Genomic DNA, 14,685 nt, shown 5'->3' with positions numbered 1-14,685 from the left:
CACTGTTAGTGATGGTCTGTGGTGCCAGGTCATCTGCTGGTGTTGGTCCACTTTGTTTTCTTAGGTCCAAGGTCAACGCAGCCATATACCAGGAAGTTTTAGAGCACTTTATGCTTCCTGCTGCTGACCAACTTTATGGAGATGCTGATTTCATTTTCCAACACGACTTGGCAGCTTCACATATTGCCAAAGCTTCCAATACCAGGTTTAAGGACCATGGTATTCCTGTTCTTAATTGGCCAGCAAACTCACATGTCCTTAACCCCATAGAAAATTTATGGGGTATTGTGAAGAGGAAGATGCGATATGCCAGACCCAAGAATGAAGAAGAGCTGAAGGCCACTATCAGAGCAACCTGGGCTCTCATAACACTTGAGTGCCACAGACTGATCGACTGCATGCCACATTGTTGCAGTAATTCAGGCAAAAGGAGCCCCAACTAAGTATTGAGTGCTGTAAATGCTAATACTTTTCTTTTTTATACTTTTTAGTTGGCCAAAATTTCTAAAAATCCTTTCTTTGTATTAGTCTTAAGTTATATTCTAATTTTCTGAATTTGGTATTTTCCTTAGTTGTCAGTTAGAATCATCAAAATTAACAATAAACATTTGACATATATCATTCTGTGTGTATTGAAAGAATACAATATACAAGTTTCCCTTTTTGAATGGAATTAATGAAATAAATAAACTTTTTGATGATATTCTAATTATATGACCAGCAACTGTATATAAGGCAATTATTGGTCTGCTGCTGTGTCTATATCATACAGAAAAGCAATGGGCGACACTTTTTGTGTTCTCAGGGCTTTTTTATGCTCCCTGTGCCTAAGATTCGTATGGAATTGGGAAAGAAGGCATTTCTGTATTCTGCACCCTCGGCATGGAATAAGTTGCAAAAGGACTTGAAACTAACTGATTTAGTCTCGCTAAACGCATTTAAATCTAAAATGAAAGACGTAGAGGCAGATGACTTAATATGTAAATGTTTTTTAGATTGTAAAAATGAATGCAAATGATTTGAAGTTTTAGTTTTCTGTGTTATTTGTATGTCCCATTGTTTTTGTATTACATTTTATATACTGCTGCCTGTCTTGGCCAGGTCACCAATAAAATGAAATATAAAATATTTATTTTCATAAAGTTAATTTTAATAACATAAAACCAACCAAATGAAATTTACTTTTTTTTAATTTATTTTTTGCATTTCTCAAACAATGTGTTGAACACCAAAGTTGTAGCCTGCCTAAAAACAGAATAAACAGAGTTTGTTGGCCTCTAGGGACTACAGGTGGAAAGATATATCTGATTATAATGTGAAAAGCATTTTCTTGTTCTTATCAGAGGATTTGGTGCACTTGTACACTATCCCTATCAAATAAACTACAAATAATATATATATATATAGCCAATATAGCCAATATAGCGATTGGCTGGAGGCAAGACAGCAATGTAATGACATCATATAATTAAAAAAGAATGAATTCGAATTCATGACGTGTGCGGTTGAACGAGCCAATTTTTTGATCTATCTGAAGTTGACCAATCACGAACTAGGAAAACCACAGAAGAAGTAAGACGAAGAGAGCAGTGGCACGGCAAATGTGGACTATTGACCAAGAAGATAAACTCACTGAACTCTGGCAGGAACAGCGAGCGCCGTATGAGGTTTCTAGCAGCGTGTTCCATGCTTTTTAATTCTCTCTCTCTCTCTCTCTCTCTCTCTCTCTCTCTCTCTCACACACACACGCACACACATGCATATGTGGTTTACAGGGACTCTCCATAGACCTAACGGTTTTCTATACTGTACAAATTGTATATTCTATCCCCATACACTACCTCTTTCTATTACAAAAAAATTTCATTTAAACACCGTTTAGTATTTTTTTAAAGCCATTTGGTTTACAAAGACAAAGGAAGTGTCCTCATAAGCCATGTTTACGTTGTTATACCCATGTCATTATAGACATTTGTGTCCCCATAAACCATACAAGAACACACACACACACACACACACACACGCTAGGGTTTCCCTTTCATAGGTCACTTCGATGCTGCAGTGACGTCACCACGTATGGGAACACCTTCGGTGTGACAAATGTCTGAAGCCCTATACCATCCCGCCAATTTTATTGGCCAAATAGCGCGTGGCACCACCCAGCATGCGTAAGCATATATATACCTGGTGCCGCGCGCCATTTACCTCAGATTTCATTCCTTCAGTACGAAGCGAATCTTCTGTGTCCTATTATCTTGCGTTCTCAGCAATCATCTACGAGCAGTATACTCCTCTCCGCGGACGCGATGAGTCAACAAAAGGTTGGAGCCGTATGATGGGTTATCACGAGGAGGCACTTATGAGAGGTTCGTTGCAGCCTCTCTACAGGTTCTCTCCTTGATAGCCTATGGCTACAGTAAAATATGCATACACTTCCCCTGTGCACTAACGCCAATAGGAAGTATCCGCGCTCTGGAGTGTATTTCTTAAGTCGCCTCGCGTCTAACCCCCACCGTTCGCTTCTGCGGTCGCCGAGGCCCCGCACGAGGTGTTGGTTAGGGGCGATATGTGCGGCTTGACTATGAATACAGTGATGCACTGGAGTTCCATGTGCTCGCTCTCCCCCACTCGAGCGCGTTAATCAACAGTTTTGCTCTTCAAATGGTGGATTACGGCTCACACAGCCGCCGCGTTTTCGCTAGCGGCTTGGCCCGATGTTATCTTGTTGGATTGAATCCTGCCGTGGATACGCTTCAGGATTATATACAACGAAACGCAGCGAGTTTGACGCACACGCTTTTCTTCATGTTAATATGCCAGGGACTATGCCCTTCACTGAGAGTGCTGTTAGACTGCTAATGCACATCTACCCTCTCATTGCAGTCCCCATACTCTAACTTTGACTGTCTCGCAGCAAGGGCACCTCGAGCGTCATTGAACTGAGCTATCATTCGCGCGCCCCCTCAGACACTCTGCACAATCCAGTCTTCAGAGTTTGAGGGACGGCGCGGAGGCTGGCAAAGATGGCCAGCGTATGACGGTTCACACAGCCGCCGCGTTCTCGCTAGCGGCGTGGCCCGATGTTTATCTTGTTGGATTAAATCCTGCCGTGGATACGCTTCAGGATTATACACAACTAAATGCAGCTAATGTGACGCATGCGTTTTTCCTTCATGTTTGCCTAGGACTGTGCCCGCCTCCAGAGAGCGCTGTTGGACTGCTAATGCACATCTAAGCCTCTCACTGCAGTTTCCACACTCTAACATTTGACTGTCTCGCAGCAAGGGCCCCTCGAGCGTCATTTAACTGAGCTATCATTTGAGCACCCCCTCAGACACTCCGCACAATCCAGCCTTCAGAGTTTGAGGGACGGCGCGGAGGCTGGCAAAGATGGCCAGCGGATGACGGTTCACACAGCCGCCGCGTTCTCGCTAGCGGCGTGGCCCGATTTTTATCTTGTTGGATTATATCCTGCCGTGGATACGCTTCAGGATTATACACAACGAAACGCAGCGAGTTTGATGCATGCGTTTCCTTCATGTTCTCTAACATTGACTGTCTCGCAGCAAAGGCACCTCGAGCGTCATTGAACTAAGCTCTCATTCGCGCGCCCCCTCAGACACTCTGCATAATCCAGCCTTCAGATTTTGAGGGACGGCGCGGAGGTTGGCAAGATGGCCAGCATATGACGGTTCACACAGCCGCCACGTTCTCGCTAGCGGCGTGGCCCGATGTTTATCTTGTTGGATTATATCCTGCCGTGGATACGCTTCAGGATTATACACAACGAAACGCAGCGAGTTTGATGCATGCGTTTTCCTTCATGTTCTCTAACATTGACTGTCTCGCAGCAAAGGCACCTCGAGCGTCATTGAACTGAGCTCTCATTCGCGCGCCCCCCTCAGACACTCTGCACAATTCAGCCTTCAGAGTTTGAGGGACGGCGCGGAAGCTGGCAAAGATGGCCAGTGTATGACGGCTCACACAGCTGCCGCGTTCTCGCTAGCAGCGTGGCCCAATGTTTATCTTGTTGGATAAAATCCTGCCGTGGATACGCTTCAGGATTATACACAACGAAACGCAGCGAGTTTGACGCTTGCGTTTTCCTTCATGTTTGCCAGGGTCTGTGCCCTCCACCAGAGAGTGCTGTTGGATTGCTATGTACATCTAACCCTCTCATTGCAGTCCCCACACTCTACATTGTCTGCCTCGCAGCAAACGGTGCTTCGAGCAGCATTGGATTGAGCTGTAATGCCAAACGTTCCCTCAGACACTCTGCGCAATCCAGCTTTCAGAATTCGAGGGGCGATTCAAGGGTCCTGCACAGACGACCCATTTATGACGGCTCGCACAGCCGCCGTTTTTTGCTAGCGGCAAAGCCCGATGTTCAATCTGTTGGCCTAATTCCTGCCGTGGACACGTTTCAGGATTATACACAACGAGACGCAACGGCTCTTATACATACACTTCCCCTGTGCACGAACGCCACGAGCTTTTCGTGCCCGGACATTTTAACATGTATGACAGCGTTGCAGGAAGCGGAAATTTTGAGACCGCTAGTATGGTCTCGGGCCGTGTGTGAACGCTTGCCCGACATTTCTCTATGGGTGTTACGCACGATTTGTCACGGATACACCATTCAGTTTCAATAAGGCCGGCCTCCTTTCCGCAGAATTCTTTCCACGGTGGCGAAGCCGATGGAAATAGCGGTGCTGCGACAGGAGATGTCAACTCTGCTGAGCAAAGGGGCTATAGAGGAAGTACACCCCTCTCAGATGGAGGCTGCTGTCATTTTGTGGTAAAAAAAAAAAAAAAAACACGGCAGATTACGGCCCATTCTGGATTTACACCATCTGAATCTTGCACTCAGGCTGAGGAAATTCAAGATTTTAATGATCATCAGGAGACTCAGGAAGTTCCTCAGATTAGTTTTGGTTAGCAAAGCGTATCAGTACTTCTCAAAGTGCATGGATGGATCTCTGGCCCCGTTGCGGCCCCAGGGCGTTCGTGTTTGAACTATTTTAGGCGATTGGCTGGTGTTTAGCGCAATCGCAGACTCAAGCACACTCTCATGGGGATCTTGTGCTGAATCCTTTAACAGCCTGGGCTTACGCATGGAATGTTTCACCCCGTTGTCTCCGCATCAGACGATTCCGGTGACACGGCGATGTGTGATGTCGCTAAAACTATGTATGTCAACCGAATTCTCCTGACCGGAGTCCGGCTGGGGATTTGCGCTTCCCGAGAGACTGTCACGACGGATGCGTCTTTGACCGACTGGGGAGCTGTTTGTCAAGGGAGTTGGCACATAAACAGGTTGGAATTACTGGCTGTTTTTCTGGCTCTCCAGTATTTCTCGAATCTGCTGATCGGCCGTCATGTGCTGCTCAGATCAGACAACACAGCGGTTGTGTCATACCTGAATCATCAGAGAGGATTATGCTCTCGCCCCCTGTGCAGGCTGGCGAAACATGTTCTTTGATTTCAGAACTAAATTCTATCGATCCGAGCTGTTCATGTCCCCGGACGTTGGACTTGGGAGCGTATTTGCTATCCAGGCAGACTCTGGAGCAAGCGGAGTGGGGATTGCACCCCCAAACGGTGAGTCTCCTATGGCAGATTTTCCGGGAAGCGAAGTGGAATTGTTTGCGTCAAACACGACTACGCATTACCCGCTTTGGTTCTCCCTATGCCCTCCAGCACCCCTGGGCTTGGATGCATTAGCCCACAACTGGTCCAGGACCAGTTTGTATGCGTTTTCCCCCAATCTGTCTGATTTCGGCGGTATTATGCAGAATACGGGTGGACAGGGTGGAACAGCTGCTGCTGGTGGCTCCGTGGTGGCACACACACAGCCGTGGTTTGTGGATCTGATCAATCTGTTAGCGGGCTCTCCATGGGAGATTCCCCTCAGACAGGATTTATTATCCCAAGCACAGGGACTGATTTGGCACCCGAGGCCAGATCTATGGAATCTGTGGGCGTGGCCTCTGAGCGGAGTGAGTTCATATGTCCCGGTCTTTCTGCTGAAACTACCGAGACTATACTGAATTCTAGAGCAGCTTCTACGAGAAGCTTATATGCTTTCAAGTGGAGACTGTTTACGGCCTGGTGTGAAACTGGTGTGAAATAATATGGATCCAGTTTACTGCCCAGTGGCGTCAGTACTGGAGTTCCTTCAGGAACGTTTTTCGGATGGAGTGACACCAGCTACCCTAAGGTTTACGTGGCAGCCATTCAGCTTACCACGAATATATAAATGGTGCCTCAGTGGGCCGTCATCTACTGTTTCTCATTCATACAGGGTGCGCGACGGCTGAGGCCTTTCCGCCCCGTGCGGGTTCCTTCATGGTTTTTCCATTGTGTTGCATGGTTTATCATGGCATCTGTTGAGCCCTTGGAATTTGTTCCGGATAAATCCTGACTTTTATAGCACTGACTTTTTAAGGCCTAATTATGTCCCTAGGTCACATCTATCCCTTTCGCTTTCAGCAGGTGGTCCTGGAGGCTTTTTCTCCTGCTGCGGCGGAGTCTGGGGATCTAAGTCTTTGCCCTGTGAGAGCGTTAAAGACTTATATGGATCGTACTGCCCCATGGCGTGAGTCTGACCAGCTGTTTGTCTGTTTTGGACATAAGAATAAGGCCATGCAGTTACGAAACAGCGCATGTCCCATTGGCTGGTGGAGGCTATTTCCTTGGCCTATGAGGTGCGCGTGCTCGCTTCGCCCTTAGGAGTAAAAGGTCATTCCACGAGAGCAGTGGCTTCTTCTCAAGCCTTTCTCAGTGGATCTTCTATGGATGATATCTGTGCTGCGGCAGGCTGGTCCTCACCGAGCACTTTTATCAGGTCTTACAGTCTGGATGTGAGGATGGCTTCTGGCTCCCGGGTTCTCTCCGCTTGAGCAGATGCTTCCTTGGATCCAAGCTATCAGGTACGTCAGGCGTGATGGTATAGCGTTCCCATACGTGGTGACGTCACCGCAGCATCGAAGTGACCTATGAAAGGGAACATCTCGGTTACGTATGTAACCTTGGTTCCCTGAATAGGGAACGAGATGCTGCGGTTCTGGCCGTGCCATACCTTGATAGCTTTCTTCTTCTTCTTCGTCATGAAATCTGAGGTAAATGGCGCGCGGCACCAGGTATATATATGCTTACGCATGCTGGGCGGTGCCACGCGCTATTTGGCCAATAAGATTGGCGGGATGGTATAGGGCTTCAGACATTCGTCACACTGAAGGTGTTCCCATACGTGGTGACGTCACCGCAGCATCTCGTTCCCTATTCAGGGAACCAAGGTTACATGCGTAACCGAGATGTTCCTGTTGCTGAAAAAAAACCTGTATGTGTAGGAAACAGTCACAGGTCGTATCTATATTTTATATTTAGTTATGAGAGAGGGAGAGCAGTTATATTAACTTTGTGTGATTGCTTCGGAAATCAGCAGGTCATAAAATTGTGTCATATATCACCTCGTCCGTACTATTTTCAGATAAACTCACTCATGACGTGTGTGTGGACATACGATCTTCCAACCACCAGAATTTGCACCGTGTATGCCCGCCTTTAGAAAACAGCCAAAAGAACAAAACTACACAAATGTTATAATGGATAAATGAAATGTGTTTTTATTTTATTTGATCTTTTTTACATGATTCCCGATTATTTATATTCACGACTTCTAATATTTGTACAGGCTTTAAATTTTTATTTCAATGTAGTAATTAGCAATTCAGATTTCACATTTAATTTGTTATTTGAACAGATTTGTTATGTGACAGCATTAATTCTAGTTTATTAAGGGTCAAGATCATATTTTCTGCATCTCCTGCACTCAAGTCACTCCCACAATACCCGTCATCACTCAAATTAATGCACGACTCTACATTTACTGTGTGTAAGACTCTAATAAAATTATGAAGTAATTACTTTACGAGAAATAAATCTTTCAGTAAGTAAAACTAGCTGTGTCTGTGGTATTAGAGACTACACAACATTAGTTACATTCAGTTCAGTGTTTTTTTTCTTTTTCTATCCGGTCTCGTGTTCGTCTAACCCCTGCTACGTGTGTTCCTTGGATAAATAAAGACTTTAGTTATAAATGCTCCTACGTCTCCTTGCTCATTCAACTCCCCGCTCCAGCACAGTAGCAGATCGTTAAATGCCCCATGAGTCCTTGTCAAAAGTGGGAACATCTTCCGGTTCGAAGTAAATGAGTGGAACATGACACACATTGAACAGTCGACAGTCAGTCATTCAAGATTAAGTGATCCAAACTTGCTAATGATGTGGAATCACAGCTTCAACAAACTTAAAAATGGTGAAATAACAGTACCTTTACCCTCCATGGTAGAAGGTTGGGACGATGGCCTTGTATAACCTATTGTAGCATTTTCTAGATTCAGTAACTTAGCCTGTGATGGTAAGTTGATTAACAATTTGAAAAGCTCATAGGTATATCAGTACCTACACAGTGATAAAGTCGGTCGGGTGTTATTTAAGGATGTTGGTATTGACCTTATGATTCTAAATCATACATTGAGCCGATCCAGAGTCTACATGTATAACATCATATAAGGCTTGGGTGCTAGCATCAGTGACAGATAACATCATGCATTGCAGGGCCAGGATGCTCTTGTAGTCATACAGCAGCACTCTTGTGGAGGATCAGTAAAGGAAGGACAATTGAGGGCACAACATTTTTTTTTTTGTATTGTGATATTATTAATTAATTACTAAATGTAGTTAAACTGAAATGTTTATTGTGTGTCATTCTTGGTATGCATATGTTGCTTCACAGTAGCCTTCACTTAAAATCTTTAGTCTATAGCCCCTTTTCCACTGCAGGAACTTTACCCAGGAACTAGGGACTTGGTTCAGTACTTGGTTCAGTATTCACCACAGGAATCAGGATCTAAATTAAGTTCCAGGTAAAAAAATTGCCCCTCAGAACGTCACTGCTCGCAAGGTAGTACGTTTTCAAAGGTCTAGAACTTTCGGGTTTGGGACTTCGGCCAATGGGAGTCTACAGCAGCCCTATGAAGGGAACATAGGAAAAGGATGAAATTTGGCACACTTCTAGTGATGGCCATGAATAGTGATCTGACCAACTTTGGGGTCTCTAGGACCAACTCTATAGCACCACCAGCAGTCCAATTCAGTCTATTCACTACTTTTGTCTCAAAATTGGTCCAATTCTTCTGAAATTTGGCTCAGATGATCTTTAGACTGAGCTGCACAGAAATGTTTGAACTTTTTTCAAAAGTTATGAAATTGTGAACTTAATGAGGTTGATCTAAAATCAGTTCAGAGGCTGTATCTCGGCCAAACTTTGATCAATCATAACCAAATTTGGTACACTTCATCAAAACCATGATTTGAGGGTCCATGCCTAACTCAAGTCAAGTCACCTTTATTTATATAGCGCTTTAAACAAAATACATTGCGTCAAAGCAACTGAACAACATTCATTAGCAAAACAGTGTGTCAATAATGCAAAATGACAGTTAAAGGCAGTTCATCATTGAATTCAGCGATGTGATCTCTGTTCAGTTTAAATAGTGTCTGTGCATTTATTTGCAATCAAGTCAACGATATCGCTGTAGATGAAGTGACCCCAACTAAGCAAGCCAGAGTCGACAGCGGCAAGTGTCGCCCCCTCTCTCCCCTAACTCCCCTAACCCCCCCGCCCCCTAACCCCTCTCTCCTGGGTCCTCTCTAATGCTCCTCGCACTCGAACCCAGGTCTCCGGCATGGGAGGCACTAACAAGGAGGCTAAATGGCTAGAGCCACTAACATCAGTTGCTAGTGTATCTCTTGAGATCGGTGAGTGAGGTTTTACCTGCACAGCACTACTTGCTGGCCTCCATTACACTCACCCCCCTAAACCTCACTCCCATCCGGGGTCACAGCACCAATGTAACTCCCCTCTCCCAGGTCCTCTCTTACGCTCCTCACACTCACTCCGAGTGGGGCTCGAACCCTGGTCTCCAGCATGGGAGGTGGACACACTAACAAGGAGGCTAAATGTCTACAGCCACTAGCGTCAGTCGCTAGTACGTCACTTAAGATCGGGGAGTGCGGTTTTACCTGCACAGCACTACTTGCTGGCCTCCATTACACAAGGAACCAAAACTCCATCGGTGACAGAATGGAGAAAAAAACCTTGGGAGAAACCAGGCTCAGTTGGGGGGCCAGTTCTCCTCTGACCAGACGAAACCAGTTGTTCAATTCCAGGCTGCAGCAAAGTCAGATTGTGCAGAAGAATCATCTGTTTCCTGTCCTGATAGTCCTTTGAGACGAGGTCTTTACAGGGGATCTATATCTGGGGCTCTAGTTGTCCTGGTCCCGCTGTCCTTTCTAGGTGCTGATCCACCATCTGGTCTGGATACGTACTGGATCCGGGTGACTGCAGTGACCCTCTGATCTGGATACAGACTGGATCTGGTGGCTACGGTGACCTCGGAATAAGAGAAACAGACTAACATTAGCATAGATGCCATTCTTCTAATGATGCAGCAAGTACATCAGGTGCTATGGGATGTGTTCCTGGTTTACCTAATTAATGCAGCCTGAAAATCCCTAATGGATTTGGATATTTAAAGCATATTAGTATGTTATGTGTAAACCAGGTTAAAGAGATGGGTCTTTAATCTAGAAAAGCTGGGAACAGTGCCACCTATGGGTTTTGAGATACCAAAAACTACAAATTTTGCTTATACCTTCTGAACAAATAGTCAAAAAATTATGATCTTGGTGTCTATGGCGTCTTTGGATCATTCCGAATCTATGGATATCTATGTTAACTTTGTCATAATCAACTGAACCACCTGTCCGCCATTTTGAAATTTGACTTAAATTGCGATATCTTTTGAACCACTGGACAAATCTGCACAAAAATCATTAGTAATCATGAACGTCTTGTCCTGGAGGTACCCCAGACAGCACCACCTATTGTTCCAGAGATAATTACAATTCTTACAAAACCCCTTTTAACTTTTTAAATCATTGATCAATGTTTGTTATTTTTAATTCATTTTGTTTCACGGGTTATGCCCATCGGATGATGTCTCATTTGTTACTTTCCAACAAGGTGTCTGTTCGACATGTTGAATTGAATAAAAAACTGTTCACTCCCGTTCCCGACTTGGAGGGTGCTGAATTAGTTGGCATCGATTGCTCAGGAATCGATTTTCCACTTCATGCGAAGGTGCAATACAGCGTTAAGAAAGACAACACGTTCTATGCAAATGAAACATTCCTCAAACTATTAGAGTAACATTTATTTTAACATTAAGTTATCAGTAGAATATAGACTATAAATTAAATTATCAAATGGTCAGTAATATGTTCACACTATATGTTGTGACGGTTAAACGAATCCCTCGCTAATCATCCACCCTCCTTATCCCGTTGTGCTACTTGTGCCGCTTATTGACATGGGTTTAACGACTTATAAAAATTATATAATACACTTTTATATTAATGTTAAGGTACTTTACAATCAGAATTGATTGGCAAGCAGCTGTAGTTACTTCTGTTTATTGCGGTATTGATTGCAATTGGTTTATGTTTTTAATAATAAGCAACCTATCTACAATGAACAGAGAGAGAGAGTTAGATACAAAATATGCTGGGGAAGCAACGTAAAAAAGGGCACCAAGCCTCTCGTCAGAGGAACTTGAAGTTTTGCTGGACCTTGCCACCAGGTCAGAGATCACACCCCTATGGTCCACTGTAACCTGCATGTTTATGGCCGCGTCTCCCTTTCGCGATAAGTAGCCTGCGCCTGATCAATCACTGATGGATTGGCGATAGGGATGAGTGTGCCATCCACCAGGATGTAATCCCCGTTTGTATCTCCATCTCTTAAATCTACTATTATTACACCCATAGTTAAGAAACCAGTGGGTGATCCATTTAATTTTGAAAATCTTCATCCAATTTCAAATTTTCCATTTATCTCTAAGGTAGTGGAAAAGTGTATTGCAATTCAAATTCATGAACATCTATATAACATCCAATAATAACTTGTATGAACAATTCCAATCTGTTTTTCATCCCCACCACAGTACTAAGACTGCTCTTGTCAGAATAACCAATTATCTTCTGTTGGCAGCTGACTCTGGGATTTAACTATACTTGTCCTTCTTGACTTGAGCGCTGCTTTTGATACTGTCTCACATAAGATACTTCTTGACAGGTTAGCTTCCTTTAGTATTACTGGCACTGCTCTGTCTTGGTTTAGGTCATATATATCTGGACAAAGTCAGCATATTCAATTAAAAGTTTTTAGTTCAAGAATATCTACAGTCACTACTGGTGTTCCCCAGGGTTCTGTTTTTGGCCAGCTTCTTTTCATCATATATATGCTCCCTCTGGGATAAATTTTAAGGAAATATGGTATTCATTTTAATTGTTATGCGGATGACACCCAACTTTTTCTGCCGAAACCCACCGGTTCTTTTCCGCCACCATTTTTATCAAGCTGTTTAGTTGAATTTAAAAATTGACTTTCAGTGAACTTCTTGAAGGTAAATGGCAACAAAACCGAGGCTTGTTGGCACTAGTTCTGTTGTGTCTAAATCTAATTGTTTGACAATACTGCAATATGTCCTACTTCTCAGGTAAAAAGTTTGGGTGTCATCATGGATAGCACACTGCCCTTTAAAGCTCAAATTAGTTATATCACGCGGATTGCATACTTCCATTTGCGCAATATTAACTGTCTCCGTCCCTTTCTTCCAAATAAAAATACTGCAGTTCTCATTCACGCACTAGTCACTTCATGTATAGACTACTGCAATGCTCTTCTCACAGGTACTCCCTCCAAATTGCTGCATAAGCTTCAGCTGGTTCAGAATTCTTTAGCTCGTGTTCTCTTTAGAACACCTTATACTGATCACATTTCTCTGGTTCTCCAGCAATTGCACTGGCTTCCAAAAAAATATAGAGTTGAATTCAAAATCTTGCTACTCACTTATAAGGCACTTCATAATCTTGCACCACAATACCTTACTCAACTTCTCCATGTTTACACTCCTATTGAGACTTAAATGCACTTTATACGGTTATGCTGTTTGTTTGTTGTGTGTTTTGTCTTATGCAGTGACCTATATAGTGTAAGGTGACCTTTGGTGTCCTAAAAGCGCCATGAAATAAAATGCATTATTATTATTATTGTATAACCTTTATGAATTTTTAAGACAAAATAAAAGCACCAGAATAATGAAGGCTATAAACGAATTACAGCACATATTTGCTCACCATCTATGTCACCAACACCATGCTGCTGACAGCTTTTAAACTTATTTTTAACACGTTCGGTGAAAAGTATTCACTCTGTATATACATTTTAATCCATGCTACATGAACCTTTTCATATAAACTGGAATAAATACAAATCTAGAGCCAAACTAAAACTGAAATGAGACATTAGTGTCATGAGTCCGGATCCGGTGTTCCTCCCTCTCACCACCCGAGGGTGCCACTTCCCCATCTCCCGGACTCATTCACCATACACTATACACCTGGTTCACTCGGTACACCTGTTGCATCAACTCACTCACTTAGACACACACAGCTGTTCCCCATTTGTTCACGAACATATATTCTCCTCACTCCCACCACTCTGGCTGCCTGGATTAATTGTACTTGTAAATGTTGATTGTGATTTCTATAGTGTGCCTCGAGATATGCATGTGTGTGGTTTGCCAGTGATCATGTTTGAGCCCGTTTTGTTTTGCCTTGTTGGCCTTTTTGTTTCATTCTGATTAAAGTAAATTCTTCCCTGCATCTGGACCCTGACCTTGTTCTTTCCTCAGCGCTGGCCCTACCGCGCCGTGACAATTAGTAATAAATAGTATAGTGCAGCGGTGTCCAAACTCGGTCCTGGAGGGCCAGTGTCCTGCAGAGTTTAGCTCCAACTCTAATCAAACACACCTGAACCAGCTAATCAAGCTCTTACTAGGCATACTTGAAACTTCCAGGCAGGTGTGTTGAGGCAAGTTTGAGCTAATCTCTGCAGGACACAGGCCCTCCAGGGTCGAGTTTCGACACTTCTGGTAAAGTAGTGTCACGATTGGGTGCGGGGATGAACTCAGGCTCAGAAAGAATGCACTACACACAGGGTTTATTAAATGACAAAAGGGGAAAACAACGACTAGGGAATAGACAAATAACTTAACAAGACTTAGACAAGAAAGAAACAATAAAACAAAAGACTCTTCACTCTGGTACTGTACACTACAGAAAAACAATCCACAGGTCTCACAAGGTTTAGTCAAAGTGTAACAATGAATCGCACTAGACAGCAAACACAAGGGGATTGAAATAGGGAGACTAATGAGAACATAACAGGTGACACAGGTAAAGCAATAATGACAGAACAAGGATAACAAGGGGGCGGGGCAAGGAAACGAGACAACACAAGCATATGACCCAAAGACAGGGCCATGTGCTTGCTCATAATACACGGGACTATCATGATCCTGCCTCAAGACTAGTGAAAAATCAAGGACATAAGGGCAGAATCATGACAAGTAGATAATAGACAGAGTATGAGTGGAGATTGGACTTCATATCATCTTCTGAGTCATGTGGTTGACACATCCCAAACACAGACAGACTCTGACGTATCAGAACAGCTTAAGACCCAGCACCCAAGGATGAAAGCCAGGACAACAT

The 14,685-nt window shown here is 43.8% G+C and overlaps 1 protein-coding gene across 1 annotated transcript in view; it reads left to right on the top strand.

Annotated features, from left to right (window-relative positions):
- LOC132140099 (endoplasmic reticulum chaperone BiP-like) overlaps nt 1-14,685 on the top strand; it is a 182,972-nt gene that overhangs the window by 24,251 nt on the left and 144,036 nt on the right. The gene's annotated exons all lie outside the window — the stretch shown is intronic.

This window comes from Carassius carassius, chromosome 4 (assembly GCF_963082965.1).
Source record: "Carassius carassius chromosome 4, fCarCar2.1, whole genome shotgun sequence".
Taxonomy (NCBI): Eukaryota; Metazoa; Chordata; class Actinopteri; order Cypriniformes; family Cyprinidae; genus Carassius; species Carassius carassius.
Note: the sequence above shows the minus strand (reverse complement) of the source record. Positions and strands in the feature narration are given on the sequence as shown.